Below are 22,216 nucleotides of genomic sequence, written 5' to 3'. Positions count from 1 at the left end.
ACTTTTGTAGATGAGTTTTACTTGGAACCAGCCAGGAGACTTTCACACTCATGTGTAGTTTATTAAGAGTCTTTATAATTCTAGCAAATCCTTTCCATATTACCATGCAGCCAACTAGATGTCCTTCTCCTGCAGATGCGTCACCACATGGCTCTCTGGCCACAGCCTCTCCCGTTGAACCTTCTAGAGCCAGCTACTAGGATCAGGTTGGATTAGAACATCATAACATAGAAGCCAAGGTGTCAAGGCTGGGAAACTTCACAGAATGTGGAGGCATGGTGGTGGTGAGGGAATGTGGGAGTTTTATTTGCCTTGTTCGAATCTATGCTACCCTTCTTGAATGTGGCCCTCATGTGTTCTCAGCTGGGTAGACTCCACCTCTGACTCAGGAGGGTCAATCAGGGTAATATGGTGATTGGTTGGGAAGTGGGCTTATGGCTTGAGATGCTCCCCGTATAGTGAAGCTGAAGACATTTTATAATCGGCATGGAAGAGACATAGTGTTTCCCCAGATGGGCAGCATGGCACTCTGGTAATACTAACAGCCATCTTTGGGGGGCAAAGGCAACACATTTAAGAATCAAAACCTCAAGTCCTCACAGAGAAATAGCGGTTGCACCAACAGTACCAAGAAGACTAAGAGTGAAACCCATGAACCTCCAAACTTTCTAATCACTGAGCTGATAAAACTCCTTCCTGGCTTAGGGCATGTGAGGGGGCTTTTTGTTCCTTCCCCCGACGAGATGGTAATGCAACAGGATGCTGCTTTAGCCTGAGATGAGGAGATGGAGAGGTTATTTGAAGATAAATCCTGGTAAGGACGGGTAGCCACCAAGACAGAAACGGGCCAAGAGCAGAAAGTCACATTAAGGCAGACAGGATCCATGTGTGATAGGAAGGAGGAAGAACATTCTGTGGGGCTGGTCTTGCTATCCCTCATAAGAAACTGAAGCTTAAAATTTTCAAATCAGGTAGAGCATTGAGTAAGTAACACAGCCAGGAATTGAGCCCAGATCTGGCTGGTTGCCTGCTTTTTTGCTTTTTCTATTATATTTTCAGCTCATCACCTTTCACAGGAAGCCCACATGCCTGGCTACAAGGGAAGGTGTAGAAGACACCTCTGCAATAGGTGGGTTTACAAAGAAATGTTTCCAGCCTGTCTCTTCTGATGACACTGGCACGTTTGTAACCATAAACAAGCACAGGTTGAACTTGACTTGTTCAGAGGTCTGATTTAGCTAACACGCAGGACTTTTTACCCATGGGAGCCAACATGTCCATTGCACAGATCTGCTTGTCCTTTGAGTTATGATAATATAAACAGCTGCCCAAAGGTGAACACAGTGGACACTGTTACATCTGCTGCTGCTGCTGCTAAGTCACTTCAGCCGTGTCCGACTCTGTGCGACCCCATAGACAGCAGCCCATCAGGCTCCCCTGTCCCTGGGATTCTCCAGGCAAGAACACTGGAGTGGGTTGCCATTTCCTTCTCCAATGCAGGAAAGTGAAAAGTGAAAGTGAAGTCACTCAGTCATGTCTGACTCCTAGCGACCCCATGGACTGCAGCCCACCAGGCTCCTCCATCCATGGGATTTTCCAGGCAAGAGTACTGGAGTGGTGTGCCATTGCCTTCTCCGCTGTTACATCTAATGCAGTGCAAAGTTGGCAAATACTTTATGGGGAGAATACTCATGACTTTATGTTCTTCTTTCATGAACACACTGGAAACTCTAGGATGAGCTCTGTAGTGCTGGCATCAGTGGGGTAGAAGATTTTGAATGTGGGTTTAATTCTGGAAATAGGTGATCACTTGCTATGTGCCCCCCCACCCAGAATTCTGGCAGCAAGTGTTCTGTAAAGTGCTCAGTGAGCCAGGAAGCAAAGGAATTCTTAGGAGGAAACCTCCCTCACTCTGCCGACTTCTACCTGTCTCAGCCTTCACTCTAGGGGCTGAAACTCAAATGTGGTTTTTTGGAGGAAAAAGCCCTGATGACACTTCTCTGTTCTATTATTGTTTCTGACATACAATCATTAAGTTGGATTGATTCGTTAGGGAGAATTGAAGTGTTTTTGCTGCTGTAAACTTCAACCCCTCCTTAAGCAGTCAGTTACAGTAGAGTTAGGGGGCCACAAAGACATGGATGGAGACTCTCTGAATAGCACAAGGGTTTCGCTACACAAGCTTGAAATATCTGTGTGGATGATTAACAGACGAGAAAGGGAAGCGTGAGCAATTCAGCTTTTATGATGTGCCAGTCACAGTGCAATAGTATTTATAGGAATTACTTCATTGTGTCCTCACAATAATCTCACAAAGAAAGCCATTTAAGCACCATTTTCCAGATGAGGAAAATGAGCTTCTGGAAGCACCAAGCACACAGCTAACGAGCGACTGTTCTCAATTGAAACCCCGACCTCTGAACCCAAAGCTACTGCTCATGTCTCCTACATCAGGCAGACCCAGGACATAAGTCTAGTTCATGAGACTCCAAAGCTTGTACTCATCTACTAACAAATATAAATTAAAAAAAAATGCAATAGAAGAGAGTGATGGATTAATGCAATAGAGTTTGGGAAAGCAGAGTTTATGTTCATATTAAAATATTTATGCTATTAAACACATAACCCTTTGAAAATTGATTCCTGATTTAGACTAGATTTAAAAAAAGACCATACTATTGAGTACAAAACATACTTACCAGTCCATTGTAAGACATTCAGAGTGAAGGTGGGGATTCGGGCATGTGAGTACACATGTGTGAGTGTTTTCGTTTTTTGCTTTTATCTCCTTTTAAACAGATTTAACATGAAGAACCGACTGCATTCCTGTCCCATTGTATGTTTTCAGGAATACTGAGCATTTTAATATCTGAGCTGCCATGTGGCTTAATTTAAGCAAGACAGCAATCTAAAGCAAAAGTTGGAGATAGTTTCTACTAAATAAACTTGCACAAATGTCAAAAACCAATTACAAAACTACCATTTTATTTTCTAATACATTTAAATTCTTGTTCTTTTTCAATAAGGAATGAGTCTTCAGACTTCAGATTAGAAAGTTCAGCTAAGGAAAACAATAAAATAAAAATCATTATTAGCCAGAACCTTTAGAAATAAAATGATTTTACTATTAACCTGAATATAATTGTACTTATTCTTGAACCCCATATCTTATCAGCAGCTATACAAAGAGGAGTGAGGGGGAAAACCCAGGCTGCTTCCCCTCACCAGTCATGCTCTCGGTGGGAGATGAGGTGGTGTCCTGATGACCCCAGAGCGATGTATGTTGTGCGCCGCCTGAGGGATGCTGTTCCCTCCCATCATTACTACTGAGGAGCTGTACTTGGCTCCAGGCAGAAGTAGGAGCATCCTTCATCCTCCACTTGATGTTAGTGCTGGGCGAGGTGCCTGCGGATGCCTGGAGCATGCCCACTGCTTCCCCTCAGAGGCAGCCATTCTGCTTCTCTGCGCAGAGTCCTTAGTTCCATAAAGCTCAGCCATGGTGCAAGCTGTGCAGATTTATAATTCATTTTTATAATTATAATATATAATTATATTATATATTCTATATAATTATATATATTAATTTATATAATTGTATATATTAATTATATATCCTATAATTCATTCCTTCTCCCTGCTGCATAGATCCTGAACCAACTGATAAATGGTCTCAGAGGCAGGTGAGAATTAAAATATCAGAGTGACTAGTCCTGCTGTGTTGTTGAAGATAGCAAGGTTTGGAGGTACAGTTTCCTGAGTTCCTTGAAATGCCAGCCGTAGCCCTGCTGGGTGCCCTCCACTGGACCGGTCCGCTCCCTGCTTGTTCACCGCAGAGACAGGGAGTGTGGGGCTGGGCAGCTCCTGCCTGTAGGGAGCTTCCGAGGCAGAGCCAGGTGCCCCATCATAGGGAACATGATTCAAACGGCAGGTGGAGGGCACTCAAATGTGAATTTAGCACAGTGTTGCTTAGAGAGAGAAACAATGTAGTGCCGCTCAAGGAGAATGGGGTAGAACAGTCCACAGGACACATTCAGAACCCTTGTCTCCTAGGTGTTGCCAGACCTCCCATATCGCACTTGGCAGCTCTCAGCACTTAGCTGCTGCTAGAATCACCTGAACACTGCTGGACATAAATGCCGTGTGCTGCCTTCAGGCAGTCTGAATGAATTTACCTGGACATGGATGACATTTCAGCATTTTCAAAATTCTCCCCCAGGTAATTCTAATAAGAAGCCAAGGTTGAAAAATCCAACAGGACTCTCAAAATGATTCCAATTCCATTTGATGTATTTAAATTATACTTAATTAGACAAAACCATCTGGACCAAAGGCACAGGGCCCTGGATAGATACACAGAAAGGAAATGACCTGCTCTGAGGCCGATGGTAATGATCAAGTCCAACACTGAACAGGCCACCAGGATTGTCATTCTGTGCCAAGGAAAAGGCCATCCACGGTGTGAATTCGAATCAGAGAATGGTCATCAATGAGAGCAAAATACGTCTATGAGAGGAGCAGTCATAGAAGGATAATTGCTGACTGTGACATTTACTAAACAGTATCAAACACGTGTTATAAATGTGACTCAAGTACTGAAGAAAAGGGAAGGGAACCATTTCCTAGGGTTGGATGTGTTTAGTAGCAGATATTTAATTTGCTTATGAGCAGAGGGAAGCCTCCCTCACAGGGCTTTTGATTAGGAAAAGAATCAGATAGAGTGTGAACGTGTCAATAAACAGAGCTGAAGACCAGCACTGCCATGTAAGTGTGGTTCAGATCAGGAAGAACTCACAGCTACATTATGTCGACTCAGAAAAGGATGGGATAAAGGAAGAAAATTCAAAAAAGAATTCAGGCCTGGCAATAAGGGAAGCTGTTTAAAAACCTTCATAAACTACATGGTACCAATAATTTAGGATAAAAATTGTATTACATCTGTAGATTGCTATGAGTAGTATGGACATTTTAATGTCCATTCTTTTAATCCAAGAGAACGAGAGTTTACACTGCATCCTTCCATGGGGGACAGGCTGTTTTATTCATTTTTTCTCATTATGTGCCAGTGTTCTGGGCTTCCCAGCTGGTGCTAGTGGTAAAGAACCCACCCGCCAATGCAGGAGCTGCAGGAGACACGGTTCCGATCCCTGGGTCAAAAAGATCCCCTGGAGGAGGGCATGGCAATCCAGTCCCGTATTCTTGCCTGGAGAATCCCAGGGACAGAGGAGCCTGGCGGGCTATAGTCCATAGGATTGCAAAGAGTCAGAGATGACTGAAGGGAGGAACACATGCACCAGTGTTCTAGGAAGCTCTTGAGGTTACTGGGAAGTATTGAAATAGCTTCCCTGGTGGCTCAGACAGTAAAGAGTCTGCCTGCAATGCAGGAGACCTGGGTTCGATCCCTGGTTTGGGAAGATTTCCTGGAGAAGGGAATGGCTACCCACATTCTTGCTAGGAGAATCCCATGAACAGAGGAGACAATCCATGGATCATATAGAGTTGGAAATGACTGAGCTACATGCAGCAGCTCTGTTTTGCATTTTGCACATACCAGGGTTTTGAATCAGATTTTTCTTTCTTTTTTTAAGGGAAAAAATGTTTGGTGCTTTAAGAAAGCAGCCAAGAAGACTCCATCTTAATGCTAAATGTACATTGTTATAATTCCAAAGAGTGAACCCAAACATTCTAAACAAATTCTTTACTTGTCACCTTCTATTAAATTACCATGAACATTCACTCCTAGGGCTATTGCTCTAGATGGAGAAGTAGGCTGGCTGGAGCCCAGCCTGATTGCAGGACTCCAAGGGCAAAACAAGTTATATAGAGAGATTTTAGATACAGTTCTTTTTGGACAAGTATGCTTCTGGCTATACATCAGTGTGTTTTTTTAAGCTAATTGTCTTTTATTAAAGAACTGTTATTTAGCCACTAAGTCATGTCTGACTCTTGTGACTCCCTGGACTGTAACCTACCAGGCTCCTCTGTCCATGGGATTTTCCAGGCAAGCATATTGAAATTGGTTGCCATTTCCTTCCCCATATTAAAGTATAGCTGATTTACAATGTTGAGTTAGTTTTTGGTGATTGTGAGTTAGTTTTGGTTAGATTTTGGTGAATCATTTTAGCAAAGTGATTCTGTTATACATATACAAAACTAATTCTGAGTTAGTTTTGATTAGGTTTTGGTGAATCATTTTAGCAAAGTGATTCTGTTATATGTATGCGTATTTTTTCAGATTTTTTTCCATTACACAAGGTTATTAGAAGATATTGAATATAGTTCCCTATGCTATACACCAAGATCTTATTGTTTATTTTTTAAATTAGTTTTTATTGGAGTATATTTGCTTTACAATGTTGTGTTGGTTTATACTGTACAGCAAAGTGAAACTTGTATCACATATCTTTTGGATTTCCTTCCCATTTCAGTTCAGTTCAGTCTCTCAGTCGTGTCCTACTCCTCGCGACCCCATGAATCACAGCACGCCAGGCCTCCCTGTCCATCACCAACTCCCAGAGTTCACTCAAACTCACGTCCATCGAGTCAATGATGCCATCCAGCCATCTCATCCTCCGTCGTCCCCTTCTCCTCCTGCCCCCAATCCGTCCCAGCATCAGGGTCTTTTCTAATGAGTCAACTCTTCGCATGAGGAAGAGGCCAAAGTATTGGAGTTTCAGCTTCAGCATCAGTCCTTCCAATGAATACCCAGGACTGATTTCCTTTAGGATGGACTGGTTGGATCTCCTTGCAGTCCAATGGACTCTCCTTCCCATTTAGGTCATCACAGAACCCTGAGTAGATTTCTCTGTGCTGTACAGCAGGTTCTCATTAGTTATCTATTTTATACGTAGTATCAATAGTGTATTCAAGTCAGTCCCAATCTTCTAATTCATCTCAAACCCCGCCCCCCCATTTCCGCTTTTAGTGTCCATGTTTGTTCTCTACCTCTATGTCTCTATTCCTATTTTGCAAATAAGATCATCTATACTATTTTCCTAGATATACATATTGAATCTGAATTCAAATGTTGTTTAGAACACTAAACATTTGGGCAATAAAATAAAAGGAAGAAACATTAACATACATTAACATAAGCCTCTTCATTCCTGTGTATGGATAAAAACAGAATATACACACTCAGCTCTCCACTCCCATAGAAAAACATGCGAGTTAAGTGAATGTGTTTATACACTCAATCAGAGACAGATGATTGCAGCTCTGAATAAAGAGTAAAGTGATCCAATTTCTTCTTGTTCTACATCAACTTTTCTAAATTCATAGGTAGTCTTCACTTAGGCAAGAAAACACGACTGGAAACTCCTAAGCAAATGCTGATGGGTTTAATAGCATGGAGCATGGGAATGAGACCATGGGGGAGGGGAGACAGAAAGCACATCTGAAGAAGCATGCACCTGCTTGTGCCCGGCTCACACGTGCGTGTGTACACACCTGGGTTCCCTGGTTTGACAACGGGAGACGTGCCTTGTGAAAGTCAGATCATGAGCCCTGGGTGGACAGGGATCGAACATCCAGTGCATCTCTTCCATGACTGGGATTTACTAGCTAATCTTACTTAGTATCTCATTCGATGTCTCACCGAAGCCTGAGATTGGGAGACCTGCCTTGTGCCTGGGATCTGAGCTCCAGCAGAGCTACTCTTCCAGGTAGGACCACTGCCTTCACCCTCCTGCTATGCCCACTGTTTGTGCTAGTCTCTCTCTCTCTTTTTTTAATACTGTTTATGCCTAAACAATAACTGTTTTATCCCCTAGAGAGGTTCTCCAGTTGGCTGAAGAAGAATCATTCTCATCCCACATCTGTGAATCCGGATTAACTCATCTGAAGTGGTCTCAAGGATGTGATTAACATTTTTGGTGTGTAAGCAGGTTTGGAAGCATAGCTTTCGGATTTTCATAGCAGGACTGAAAATTTAGGAGCTTGTGATATTTTATTTTAATTTTATTCTACATAATATGTTCCATTGAGGATTCTTTGAAGCCTAATGAGCCGGCACAAACAAGTCATTTCCCAAAGGTCAGGAATGCAAATGGCCCAGCATTGCCCCTCCTCCTAACCTTTAATTTGAATCTCTGCTGTTATTCCAGGAATTCAAATATTTTGTAGCATTTTTCTTATATTTTTTAATGATGGAAAATTGCTTTACAGCGTTGTGTTGGTTTCTGCTGTACAACAATGAAAATCAGTCGAGAGGAAAATCCTCTTCCTCTTGAGCCTCCCCTCCCTCCCCCCATACCACCGCTGCAGATCAGCACAGAGTGCCAGGCTGGGCTCCCTGTGTTGTACAGCAGCTCCTCACCATTTTACCTGATGTTCACACACGTCAATGCTACTTCTTCCGTTTGTCCGACCCTCACCAGCCCCTGCTGTGTCCACAAGTCCATTCCCTACTAGGTTCGTCTTTTTCAATAAATGTCTTCATGTTGTCTTATGTTAAAAAATTGTTGTTTAGTCCCTAAGTCATGTCCAATTCTTTTGAGATCCCATGGACTGTAGCCCACCAGGCTCCTCTGTCCATGGGATTTCCCAGGCAAGAATACTGGAGTGGGTTGCCATTTCCTTCTCCAGGGGGTCTTCCCAACCCAGGGATTGAACCTTGGTCTCCTGCATTGCAGGTGGATTCTTTACCTCTGAGCCACTGGGGAAGTCCTTATGGAATAATTGTTTCACAAAGAATTGGTTTAGTGAAACCAGGGTAAGCAAAAAAGGAAATCTGAAAGGATCATTGGCACACTAGCAGATCCCAGCGTCAAAAAGGTGGGCTTGGGCTCAGGGGGTTTGACAGCTCGGACCACGTAGCTGTCCCTCCATTCCCCTCGGAGCCCATGCTTTCCCACTTGCCCTTCATCTTTCATACCAATCCCTCACCCTCTCTCCCCTTTCTATCACACTATATTTCTTTCTCTCAATTTTTTTCTTGTCTTCATAAACCTGGCTTCCTCAGCCTTAGATTTAAGGAACCTCAGTTTAAATAGTTATTGGAGAAACTTTTAGTTTTAATGTCCTGATCCCAAATGGCTGGAGGAAGAAATGGACTTTGCCAGCTTGCACTCGAGGTCCATTGCTGATGTGGTCATCGGCACCTTTAGGGGAGTGTGCCCATTTGTAACCATGGGAGCTGATTTCTAACTGGAGACATGAGCAGAACCATGGTGACAGATTGTGCCTATGAAAGAGACACTGAAGGCAAACTCTACATAGAACTTTTCAGAGTCAAGTTTCAAACAGCATTTGTTTGTAATAAAAAGGAAAGCTGGTAAAAGAAGACTTAAAGTATAAACCTTTGAGTAGGAAAGTAAAAATTACTGAGGAAAAATAAGAAACAAGATGTAACAATGGGAAAAAAAAAAAGACTAACATCTTTGTAACATGAGAGATACTTCACCAAGAAGATACTTTTTATCCCCCAAATATTATATAGAAACATTGTGGCTAGCTAGCTATCAATCGTCTATCTATCCGGAGAAGTGGAGAGTTAAAAGCAGATCCCTCCCACCCACACAGATGCAGAATTCCAGGTGGTTGAAAGAACCTGAGAAAAGGAGAGAATTTTCTTCATCATCAACTACCTCAAGAGACCGAAACAGAGACCAGATGATGTAAGAAATGGGAAATGTTTGACAAGTTCTTTTATGGATCTTGGACCTACTGTTACATTTTAGGAACACACAACTCTAGCGTTAGTGAAATGTGTCTGTGAGGTACACTGTTCCAAGTGATATGTTTACTATTTGTCTGTGCGCACACTCTTGCCATGTCCACACTTAGTCATGTGTGCGCACTCTGTCGTGTCTGACTCTTTGTGACCCCATAAGCTCCTCTGTCCATGGAATTTTCCAGGCAAGAACACTGGTGTGGGTTGCCATTTCCTTCTCCAGAGGATCTTCCTGAACCAGGGATCGAACTTGTGTCTCCTGCATTAGTAGATAAGTTCTTTAACCACTGAGCCACAGGGGAAGCCCATTATTTGGCTGTATTCAGTCTTAGTTGCAGCTTGCTGGCTTCTCTGGTTGTGAAGTGTGGGTTTCTCTCTGGTTGTGGCAGGTGGAATCTTACTCAGCAATCTAACCCACATCCTCCGCATTGGAAGGCAGATTCTTCACCACTGGACCATCAAGGAAGTCCCCCAAGTGATTTATATGATGCAAATTCTTAAGTTAAAACTGTAAATGTAAAAAACATTCTAACTATTCTCTACCTGGTATGCAAAATTGGATTTACACAAATATCTAAGTTCTCTTTTCTAAGACTCATATAATCGTAAAAGATATCTGCCTTCATGTATATGTTTTGCTTCAAAGTAAAATGTGTATTTTAAAGTACATAGCTTAGTGTCAAGTTCATAACTAAAATTTATTATCTGATAAATATTTTAATTGTGAAGAATTCATGTGCATTTTATTTCAGTTTTAGAAAAAAAAAGCCAATAAGTTTGAATAACTTAATCAAGAGGAGTTTAATCTTGAACATGGCAACAAAAGTCTGCATTTTTCTTCTTCTGGAAATTATTTAAAAAATAAAATGAAAAGAAGCAAAAAAACCTTTTTTTTAGACTCAGGTTTTACTAAAATAGAAAATAGATAAAATTAATAGGTTCCAAAAACATTCAAGAGACTAACCAGGAGTGGAGAAAAAAAATACTAGGCTGGAATGAATAAAGGAAGAGATCAGTAGCATCAGGTATAAGAAATACATGCTAAGAAACACTAGTGTTGAAAGAGAAAATCACAGACCTGATGTAAAAATCTAGCAGCTGAAACATTCTGGATCAGCTTCAGTCAAAGGAGCAGAGAAGGTGGCAGGAAGACCCATGGGTACACGAGAAGCCTTTCTGTCCTCCTCAGCTAGTAGGAACCAAATTCCAGGAAAGTCGAGTTATTATACAAAGAAGTATAAAAGAAATATAGTATTTGTATAAGGAAAGTATAAGAAAAAATGAAGAAAAGAGCAACAAAGATTACTAGTAGATAAACAACATTACTTTGCTGACAAAATCTGTACAGTTAAAGCTATGGTTTTTCCAATCATCATGTACAGTTGTGAGAGTTGGGCCCTAAAGAAGACTGAGAGTCAAAGAATTGATGCTTTAGAACTGTGGTGCTGGAGAAGACTCTTGAGAGTCCTTTGGACAGCAAGGAGATCAAACCAGTTAATCCTAAAGGAAATCAACACTGAATATTCATTGGAAGGACTGATGCTGAAGCTGAAGCTCCAATACTTCATCCACCTGATGCAGAGAGCCAACTCTTTGGAAAAGACTCTGATGCTGGGAAAGATTGAAGGCAGGAAGAAAAAGGGGATGACAGAGGATGAGATAGTTGGATGGCAGCAGTGACTCAATGGAGATGAGTTTGAGTCCCCTGGAGGATGACATGGCAACATACTCCAGTATTCTTGCTTGGAGAATCCGCATGGATAGAGGAGCCTGGAGGGCTACAGTCCATAGGGTCGCAAAGAATCGGACATGACTAGGAGATAGGGAAACCTGGTTTGCTGCAACTCCTTTACCTTTCACTTCTCTTCTTTTATCAGCTATTTGTAAGGCCTCCTCAGACAACCATTTTGCCTTTTTTGCAGTTCTTTCTCTTGGGAATGGTCTTGATTACTGCCTCCTGTACAATGTCACAAACCTCTGTCCATAGTTCTTCAGACACTCTGTCCATCAGATCTAATCCCTTGAATCTATTTGTCACATCCACTGTATAATTATAAGGGATTTGATTAAGGTCATATCTGAATGGTCTAGTGGTTTTCCCTACTTTCTTCAATTTAAATCTGAATTTGGCAATAGGGAGTTCATGATCTGATCCACAGTCAGCTCCCGGTCTTGTTTTTGCTGACTGTACAGAGCTTCTTCTTTGGATGCAAAGAATACAATCAATCTGATTTCGGTGTTGACCATCTGATGAAGTCTATGTGTAGAGTCTTCTCTTGTGTTGTTGGAAGAGGGTGTTTGCTATGACCAGTGCACTCTCTTGGCAAAACTCTTTGCCCTGCTTCATTCTGTACTCCAAGGCCAAATTTGCCTGTTACTCCAGGTATCTCTTGACTTCCTACTTTTGCATTCCAGTCCCCTATAATGAAAAGAACATCTCTTTTGGGTGTTAGTTCTAGAAGGTCTTGTAGGTCTTCATAGAATTGTTGAACTTCAGCTTATTCAGCATTACTGGTTGGGGCATAGACTTGGATTACCGTGATATTGAATGGTTTGACTTGGAAATGAACAGAGATCATTCTGTTGTTTTTGAGACTGCATCTGAGTACTGTGTTTTGGACTTGTTTGTTGACTATATGGCTACTCCATTTCTTCTAAGGGATTCTTGCCCACAGTTATAGATATAATGGTTATCTGAGTTAAGTTCACCCATTCCAGTCCATTTTAGTTCACTGATTCCTAAAATGTTAATGTTCACTCTTGCCATATCCTGTTTGACCACTTCCAACTTACCTTGATTCATGGACCTAATATTCAGGTTCCTATGCAATATTGTTTTTTACAGCATCAGACTTTACCTCCATCACTAGTCACATCCACAACTGTGTGTTGTTTTCGCTTTGGCCCCATCTGTTTATTCTTTCTGGAGTTATTTCTCCACTGTTATCCAGTAGCATATTGGGCACCTACTGACCTGGGTACTTCATCTTTCAGTATTCTATCTTTTTACCTTGTCATACTGTTCATGGGGTTCTCAAGGCAAGAATACTGAAGTGGTTTGCCATTCCCTTCTCCAGTGGACCATGTTTTGTCAAAACTCTACCATGACATGTTTGCCTTGGGTGGCCCTACACATGGCATGGCTCATAATTTCTTTGAGTCAGACAAGGCTGTGAATTAAGAAGAGGTGGCAAGAATACACAGAAGGACTCTACAAAAAAGGTCATCAAGGCCCAGAAAATCACGATGATGTGATTACTCACCTAGAGCCAGACATCCTGGAATGTGAAGTCAAGTGGGCCTTAGGAAGCAGCACTATGAACAAAGCTAATGAATGTGGCAGAATTGCAGTTGATCTATTTGAAATCCTAAAAGATGATGCTGTGAAAGTGCTGCACTCAATATGCCAGGAAATTTGGAAAACTCAGCAGTGGCCACAGGACTGGGAAAAGTCACTTTTCATTCCACTGTCATAGAAAGACAATGCCAAAGAATGTTCAAACTACTGCACAATTGCACTTATAGCAATGTAATGCTCAAAACTCACCAAGCCAGGCTTCAACAGTACATGAACTGTGAACTTCCAGATGTTCAAGCTGAATTTAGAAAAGGCCAGCGGAACCAGAGATCAAAGTGCCAACATCTGTTGGATCATACAAAAAGAAAGAGAGTTCCAGAAAAACATCTACTTCTGTTTTATTGATTACACCAAAGCCTTTGTGTGTATCATAACAAACTGTGGAAAATTCTTAAAGAGATTGGAATACCAGACCACCTGACCTGCCTCCTGAGAAATCTGTATGCTGGTCAAGAAGCAACAGTTAGAACTGGACATGGAACAATAAACTGGTTCCAAATAGCCAAAGGAGTACATCAAGGCTGCATATTGTCACCCTGCTTATTTAACTTATATGCAGAGTTCATCATGAGAAACACTGGGCTGGATGAAGCACAATCTGGAATCAAGATTTCCGGGAGAAATATCAATAACCTCAGATATGTAGACGACACCACCCTTAAGGCAGAAAGCAAAGAGGAAAAGAGCCTCTTAATGCAATTGAAAGAAGAGAGTGAAAAAGTTGGCTTAAAGCTCAACATTCAGAAAAATGAGATCATGGCATCTGGTCCCATCACTTCATGGCAAACAGATGGGAAAACAGTGGCAAGAGTGACAGACTTTATTTTTGGGGCTCCAAACCCACTGCAGATGGTGACTGCAGCCATGACATTAAAAGAAGGAAATTAAATTTCCTTCCTCCTTGAAAGGAAAGCTAAGATCAATCTAGACAGCGTATTAAAAAGCACAGACATTACTTTGCCAACAAAGACCTACCTAGTCAAAGCTATGGTTTTTCTTGTAGTCATGTATGGGTATGAGAGCTGGACTATAAAGAAAGCTGAGCACGGAAGAATTGATGCTTTTGAACTGTGGTGTTGGAGAAGACTCTTGAGAGTCCCTTGGACTGCAAGGAGATCCAACCAGTCCATCCTCAAGGAAGTCAGTCGTGAATATTCACTGGAAGAGCTGATGCTGAAGCTGAAACTCCAATACTTTGGCCACCTGATGAGAAGAACTGACTGGCTAGATAAGACCTTAATCCTGGGAAAGATTAAAGGCGGGAGGAGAAGGTAACAACAGAGGGTGAGATGGGTGGATGGCATCACTGACTCAATGGACATGAGTTTGAGTAAGCTCTGGGAGTTGCTGGTGGACAGGGAAGCCTGGCTTGTTGTAGTCCATGGGGTTGCAAAGCGTCAGACATGACTGAGCCACTGAACTGAACTGAACTGATGGGGTTGCAAACTGTTGGACGTGACTTTGCAACTGAACAACAACAATGAACATTCATTGGAGAAATATTGCCCTGGGGGAGATAAAAATTGTAATTAAAGCGTTGGCTTAAGTTAAAAACAATACACCAAAACGTAGCGAATAGTTGCCTTTGAGGGAAGACCACAAAACAAGGATAATTTGAAACAATCAAGGACAGTACAGGACAAAGGAGGAAATGAGGAATGAGCTGAGAGAAATATAATATAATTGTTATAGAATAAAGGCAAGTAAAATGCAGAAGGGATACTGTGGGATGCATAGTAGAGGACAGAGGGGGGAAAAATGAAAAAAAGTAAGCAAAATAAATGAAAAATAAAAATTTGTTAAAAGTTAAAAAGAGAATTCAAACCATGAAACACTAGGAAAGGTAATCCAACACATGCAAAATTGGTATTTGGATAGAACAAAGCAGTAAGATGGAAAAATATTTAAAGATATACTGGAAGAAATAAAATTAAGATTCCAGTTTATATCTGGAAAGATTATACTGTATGCCAAGCAAGACTTTCCCTAAAATGGTTAACTGTGAGGCACAAAATGATAAAGCTATTGGAGCTCACACACAAGTGCCAGGCACAACTTATTTTATAGTTTTTTTACTTTATTGTATCTTAGGGATATTGTTCCCCCCCCCCCCCACAAGTTGCCAGTTTGTTGCATCCTGGTTCCAGTAAATCTCTGAGCACCATTTTTCAACAGTACTTGCTGACTTCATGTCTCTGTGTTACATTTTGGTAATTCTTGCAATATTTCAAGCTTTTTCATTATTATTACATTTGTTATGGTGATCTATAGTCTCTGATGTTACTACTACAACTCACTGAAGGCTCAGATAATGCTTAGCATTTTTTAACAATAAAGTTTTTTTCCTTTGAGCATTTTTAAGATTTATTGACTTCAGAACTATAAATACTATAGGCTTACAAAGTAATTTGAATGTTGATTTATATTTTTATATACCTACTTACTGTTTCAAATCTTATTTATTTAGTATTTTTAACTGAAGTATAGTTACTGTACAATTTTATATAAGTTATAAGTATACAGCATAGTCATTCACAATTTTTAAAGGTTATACTCCATTTATAGATATTATAAAATTTTGGCTATATTCTCTGTGTTGTGTTATATATGTTTGTAGCTTATTTTATAACTAATAATTTATACCGCTTACTTAATCCCCTACTTCCCTTCTCCCGTTCCTTCTCCACAGCAGTAACAACAGTTTATTCTCACCATCCATGCGCCTGCTTCTTTTCTGTTATATTGGCTAGTTTGCTGCATTTTTTAGATTCCACATATGAGTGATACCATGCAGTATTTGTCTTCTCCTGTGTGACTTAGACATTTCATTTAGCGTAATGTCCTCCAAGTCCACCCACGTTCCTGCAAATGGAAAATAGTGTTCTTCTTAATGGCTAGCTGTATTGCATTCTGTGTGTGTGTGTGTGTGTGTGTGTGTGTGTGTGTGTGTGTGTATGTGCGTGCGAGCACGTGTATCCTTTACCCATTCATCTGCTAATGAACACTTAGGTTTATATTGCTTCCGTATCTTGGCAGTAAGTAGTGCTGCTCTGAATATTTCTAATTAATGTCTTTTTTTTTTTTCTTTTGATATATACCCAGGAGTGGAATGGCTGAGTCATATACTAACTCTATTTTTAATTTTTTTGAGAAACTTCCATACTGTTTTCCACAGTGGCTGCACGACTTTGCATTTGCAGCAACACTATAGGAGAGTTCCTTTTTCTCCACACCCTCTCCAGCATTTATTATTTGTAGATTCTTTTCTGATGGTCATTCTGACAGGTGTGAGATGACATCTCACTGTGGTTTTCATTTACATTTCCCTGGTGATTAGTGTTGAGCATCTTTTCATGTGCCTGTTGGCCATGAAAAAAATGTCTACTCATTTCTTCTGCCCATTTTTTTTTTCTTCTGCCCATTTTTAAACTGGTTGTCTGTTTTTCTGATGTTGAGTTGTATGAGCTGTTTGTATAGGTTGACTATTAACCCCTTACTAGCCAGGTCATATCATTTGCAAATATTTTTGTCCACGCTATAGGCTGTCTTTTCATTGTGTCGATGGCTTCCTTTGTTATGCAAAAGCTTTTAAGTTTAATTAGGTCCCATTTGTTTATTTTTCCTTTTATTTCCTTTGCATTAAGAGACAGATCCTCAAAAAATATTTCTATGATTTATATCAAAGAGTTTTCTGCCTGTTTTCCTCTAGGAGTTTCATATTATTTGATCTTACACAAAATGTTTAAGGCTATATCAAAAAAGAAACAATAACAAACAACACTATACAGGAACAAATAAATGCAGGTAGATTAGTTCTAACAGATTTAGAACACTTTTGTAGAACCTTTATAATTACAATAGCTTGGTACTTTTCTTCTAATATCATATAGACTGAGGAGCCTCTTGATGAAAGTGAAAGAGGAAAGTGAAAAAGTTGGCTTAAAGCTCAACATTCAGAAAACTAAGATCATGGCATCTGGTCCCATCACTTCATGGGAAATAGATGGGGAAACAGTGGAAACAGCGGCTGACTTTATATTTTCTGGGCTCCAAAATCACTGCAGATGGTGACTGCAGCCATGAAATTAAAAGACGCTTAGTCCTTGGAAGGAAAGTTATGACCAACCTAGATAGCATATTGAAAAGCAGAGACATTACTTTGCCAACAAAGGTTCGTCTAGTCAAGGCTATGGTTTTTCCAGTGGTCATGTATGGATGTGAGAGTTGGACTGTGAAGAAAGCTGAGGGCCAAAGAACTGATGCTTTCGAACTGTGGTGTTGGAAAAGACTCTTGAGAATCCCTTGGACTGCAAGGAGATCCAACCAGTCCATCCTAAAGGAGATCGGTCCTGGGTGTTCATTGGAAGGACTGATGCTAAAGCTGAAACTCCAATACTTTGGCCACTTGATGTGAAGAGTTGACTCATTGAAAAAGACCCTTTTCCAATGGGAGGGACTGGGGGCAGGAGGAGAAGGGGATGACAGAGGATGAGATGGCTGGATGGTATCACTGACTCGACGGACATGGGTTTGAGTGAACTCCGGGAGTTGGTGATGGACAGGGAGGCCTGGCATGCTGCGATTCATGGGTCACAGAGAGTCGGACACGACCGAGTGACTGAACTGAACTGAGTGGAAATATATTTTATAAAAAACCTCTATACTTACATATATTCAGTATACTTACTAAATATTCTTCAATATTACTTACTAAATATTTTGCTGGTGGCTCAGTTGGTTAGGAGTCTGCCTGCAATGCAGTAGACCTGGGTTCGATCCCTGGGTCAGGAAGATCCCCTGGAGAAGGAATTGGAACCCAACTCTAGTATTCCTGCCTGGAGAATTCCATGGACAGAGGATCCTGATGGGCTCCTGCAGTCCATGGGGTCTCAAGATATGGACATGAGTGGGTGACTAAACCTACCTACCTTGTACCTTTCTTCTACTAACATCATGTAGACTAATAGAACTGTATTTAAAAAAACCCTATACTTACAGATATTTAGTATAAACTAAAGTTGGCATCTCAAATCAGTGGGGAAAAATATGGACCATGCAATAAATATTATTGAGAAAATGAGGCTAGCCATCTGGAAAGAAGTTAATTTGGATCTCCACCTCCCAGTGAACAGCTGGAACAACTCTATGTGGGTCAAAGATTTAAATGTAATTAATGAAAATTAGAATTTATTTATAACCTAACCATGGTAAAGAACTTTCTAACTGTAACTCACAATCCAAAAGCCACAAAAAAATCAGTCTGACAAGTTCACTATTTTAGAGACAGTAATCAAACCACAAAACATATACTTGATCAAAAACAAACAAAAACTGAGCATAGTCAAAATTTTAATAATTAGATCTTCTTGCTAAATAAGAAGATGCATCAGGCTATGTGATTGAGTTTCCTCAACTCTCAATCAAATTTGGCAAGTTGAAAATTTGTCAATATCCTCTACTAGTAAGGCTGTGGGATCAAGGAATCACATATATTGGAAATGTGGAAATGTAATCATTCTATAGGAGAGAAATTTATCAGTATTGATCAAAATTATAAATGCATATCCTTTGGCCTATCAATTCTGCTTTCAAGGATATGTCCCATGAATATATTCACATGGTGAAAATAGCATATACACTATATAATTTGTTGCAACATTATTTTTGATAGGAAAATGTTCTAAATTTTCATTAATACAGGATGGTAAGATGACTACAGGTCCTTTTTTTTTTTTTTTTTGGTCTATAAATGGTCACTATGAAACAGTTAAAAGAAACCCACTCTGTTGTACAATAAAAATATCTCTGGTGTCTATCATAGATTAAATAAACCAAGATTCAGCCCACTTTGGGGCATATGCTACTTCCTGTGTTAAGAAGTTGGAAGATGAGACAGCATTATAGTTTTTGCTTATGTGATCCTGAGGGTATGTCTAGAAGGATATACAAGAAAATAATAATAGTAGGTACCTGGATGGAGGTGAGATGGATGTTAATTGGGCAGAGGGGGAGCACAAGTGTTAGGGTTGTTCTTTTATTTTGTTACATCTGGAAAGGTTAGACCATATGCCAAGCGAGAATTATTCACTTTGTTCTTTTACTTCTTATTTTGAATCATATGAATGTATTATCTTTTCAACAATTTAGTAACTACTGTGAATATAAAAGTTATAATACTTTAATATATATGCATGGCATAATAATTCTGAATGAACCTGAGTGAGATTCATTGACACCTTTGTAATATATTCTAGATTTTTTTGGCTTTCTTTGGTATGGACCCTGGAGAAGGAAATGGCAACCCACTCCAGTACTCTTGTCTGGAGAATCCCATGGACGGAGGAGCCTGGTGGGCTAGAGTCCACAGGGTTGCAAAGAGTCGGACACGACTGAGTGAATGCTTAGTTGGTATGGACATTTCCAGTTGCTTCATTCTAAATGTTTATGTAAAGGAAACTATTACTTTTTCCCAAAAACATCTTGACAATTTTTGCCTAAAGTGTCAATTGTTCCTGGGATGTACATTGTTTCCTTTGCACATTAGCTTCTAATTTACTAATGACGTTTGAGAGTTTGACATCATGGGTTTAATAGTTCTAATGGCAATGGGAATTGCTCTTTGTAGTCATAGGACAAGAAATGTGTTGTAACTGCACATTATTTGTACTATTTATAAGTGGAATAGAATGTGTGGTGAACATAGTTGTGGGTTGTATGAAATTTGAGAGAAGAATTTGAGTCCATTGCTGGGTTGGCATTATTTGGAGTGACTCCTAACCTAGTAGAGAGTCTTTTAATGGCTGAACTGAGGTTTTGTAGCAGCCCCTGGAGTAATGAGATAGGAAATGGACACAGTCACTTAGCCGGCCAACTGCTGGTCCAGGGAAGACACAGTTGTGGCAAACCAGTCACATGTCATCAACCTGCGTGGAATTACCACTTCAGTCTAGGAAATATTTTCTAATTTCCCTTTGTTAACTTTTTGATCAATTGATTATTTAATATGTGTTTAGTATTTGAGGATGTCCTAAATTTCCTGTTAGAAAACGTACTTTGTATGATTTCAGTTCAGTTCAGTCGCTCAGTCGTGTCTGACTCTTTGCGACCCCATGAATTGCAGCACGCCAGGCCTCCCTGTCCATCAGTCCTTTCAAATTCACTGAGGCTTACTTTGTAGACATTGAGTGAAATTTGTGATTTATTACTTCTAAGTATACATATCAAGAAATAATGACAACAAATAATCTAGCATTTCAAAGATATTTCTAAAATAAGCAGCTATATACAACTGAATCTTATCATATTGTAAATCATTTAAAGACCAAACTGAAAATAGAGTCTGGAAATATGGCACAAAATGAAAATTACATCATCTAAATTTAGAAGCATCTGAGAACATGAATGTAAGCTAGTTTCCATCCTTGTTGGATGGATGTCTTCACAGACTGTTCATTTCCCTGTTGGGTAATATGATGAAAACACCATAGCTTCATATGTTCTTTTGCTTTATTCTTACCCATGAGTCTTTTCTACACGAAATAGCCCAGATCAGCTACTTTTGATTGATGTATTCTCATATCACAGATGACTGCAGTTGTCTTTCCTCAGGTGTTAGGGATTTTCATGACAGAGGATTCCACATGGAAAGATGAATTCTGTAGTGTTTCTAGCAGAGACGTGATGTATCACAAATCCCACTTCTGTTTCTTCCTGGACTGACTTCTAGACCAGTAGTCCTCTTGTTCTCAGGGTCCCTTTACACTTTGGAAACTTGTTGGTGACCCTAAAATGCTTTTATTGGTATGTATTCTGTGTATTTATATTTGCTATATAGGAAATTAAACTGAGAACCTTGAAAATCTTAGTTAATTTATGTAAAAAAACAATAATAAATCTAGCCCATTAATATATTTATCATGAAATATAACTATATTTTCTATAACAAAAATAGAAAAATGGCATTTTGTATGTATCTGCAAAGCAGAAATAGACTCACAGACATAGAGAACAAACTTGCAGTTGCCAAGGGGGAGGGAGGTAAGGAGTGATGGATGAGAGTTTAGGATTGGCAGGTGCAAACTATTGTATATAGGATGGATAAACAAGGTCCTACCATATAGCACAAGGAACTATATTCAATATCCTATGATAAACCATAATGGAGAAGAATATATATATATACACACTTATTATGACCAACCTAGACAGCCTATTAAAAATCAGAGACATTACTTTGCCAACAAAGGTCCATCTAGTCAAGGCTATGGTTTTTCCAGTGGTCATGTATGGATGTGAGAGTTGGACTGTGAAGAAAGCTGAGCACCAAAGAATTGATGCTTTTGAACTGTGGTGTTGGAGAAGACTCTTTTTTTTTTTTTTTTAAGTTTTTTTTTTTTATTTATTTTTTATTTTTTTTATTTTTTTATTCTTCCAATTTTATTTTATTTTTAAACTTTACATAATTGTATTAGTTTTGCCAAATATCAAAATGAATCCGCCACAGGTATAAAAAATATGGAACGCTTCACGAATTTGTGTGTCATCCTTGCGCAGGGGCCATGCTAATCTTCTCTGTATCGTTCCAATTTTAGTATATGTGCTGCCGAAGCGAGCTGGAGAAGACTCTTGAGAGTCCCTTGGACTGCAAGGAGATCCAACCAGTCCATTCTAAAGGAGATCAGCCCTGGGTGTTCTTTGGAAGGACTGATGCTAAAGCTGAAACTCCAATACTTTGGCCACCTCATGCGAAGAGTTGACTCACTGGAAAAGACTCTGATGCTGGGAGGGATTGTGGGCAGGAGGAGAAGGGGATCACAGAGGATGAGATGGCTGGATGGCATCACCGACTCGATGGATATGAGTTTAAGTAAATTCTGGGAGTATAAATCAACTATACTTCAATAAAAAAGGAAGTAATAATATAGATATAAATCCAGAAAAATAGAAAAATGGTATGGTTTGTTTGCAAATGTCTTTTACGTCTAAATTAACAGGACAATGCTGGATTCACCCACCTGTTTCCAAATTCAATCTATTGCAATATATTGTTTTGGTTGAAGTAAATACAAAGGCAATATGACCTCAGACAGACCTACATGTAGCTTGAAAATGGACTAGAGTTTTAAAAGCATTCTCATTGTAGATGCTAATTGTAGTTGTAATTAAAGACTTTCTCTCTTGATTTTCTA

General features: G+C 39.9%; 1 non-coding gene across 1 annotated transcript; it reads right to left on the bottom strand.

Moving 5' to 3' along the window:
* Positions 1 to 21,536: 21,536 nt before the first annotated feature.
* On the bottom strand, positions 21,537 to 21,643 carry LOC147374714 (U6 spliceosomal RNA). The gene has a single exon (XR_015163331.1). It is a non-coding gene; the product is annotated as a U6 spliceosomal RNA (small nuclear RNA).
* Positions 21,644 to 22,216: the final 573 nt, after the last annotated feature.

Source organism: Bos grunniens, chromosome 4 (assembly GCF_055505025.1).
Source record: "Bos grunniens cultivar Pamir isolate PY7600 chromosome 4, Bosgru_T2T1.0, whole genome shotgun sequence".
Taxonomy (NCBI): Eukaryota; Metazoa; Chordata; class Mammalia; order Artiodactyla; family Bovidae; genus Bos; species Bos grunniens.
Note: the sequence above shows the minus strand (reverse complement) of the source record. Positions and strands in the feature narration are given on the sequence as shown.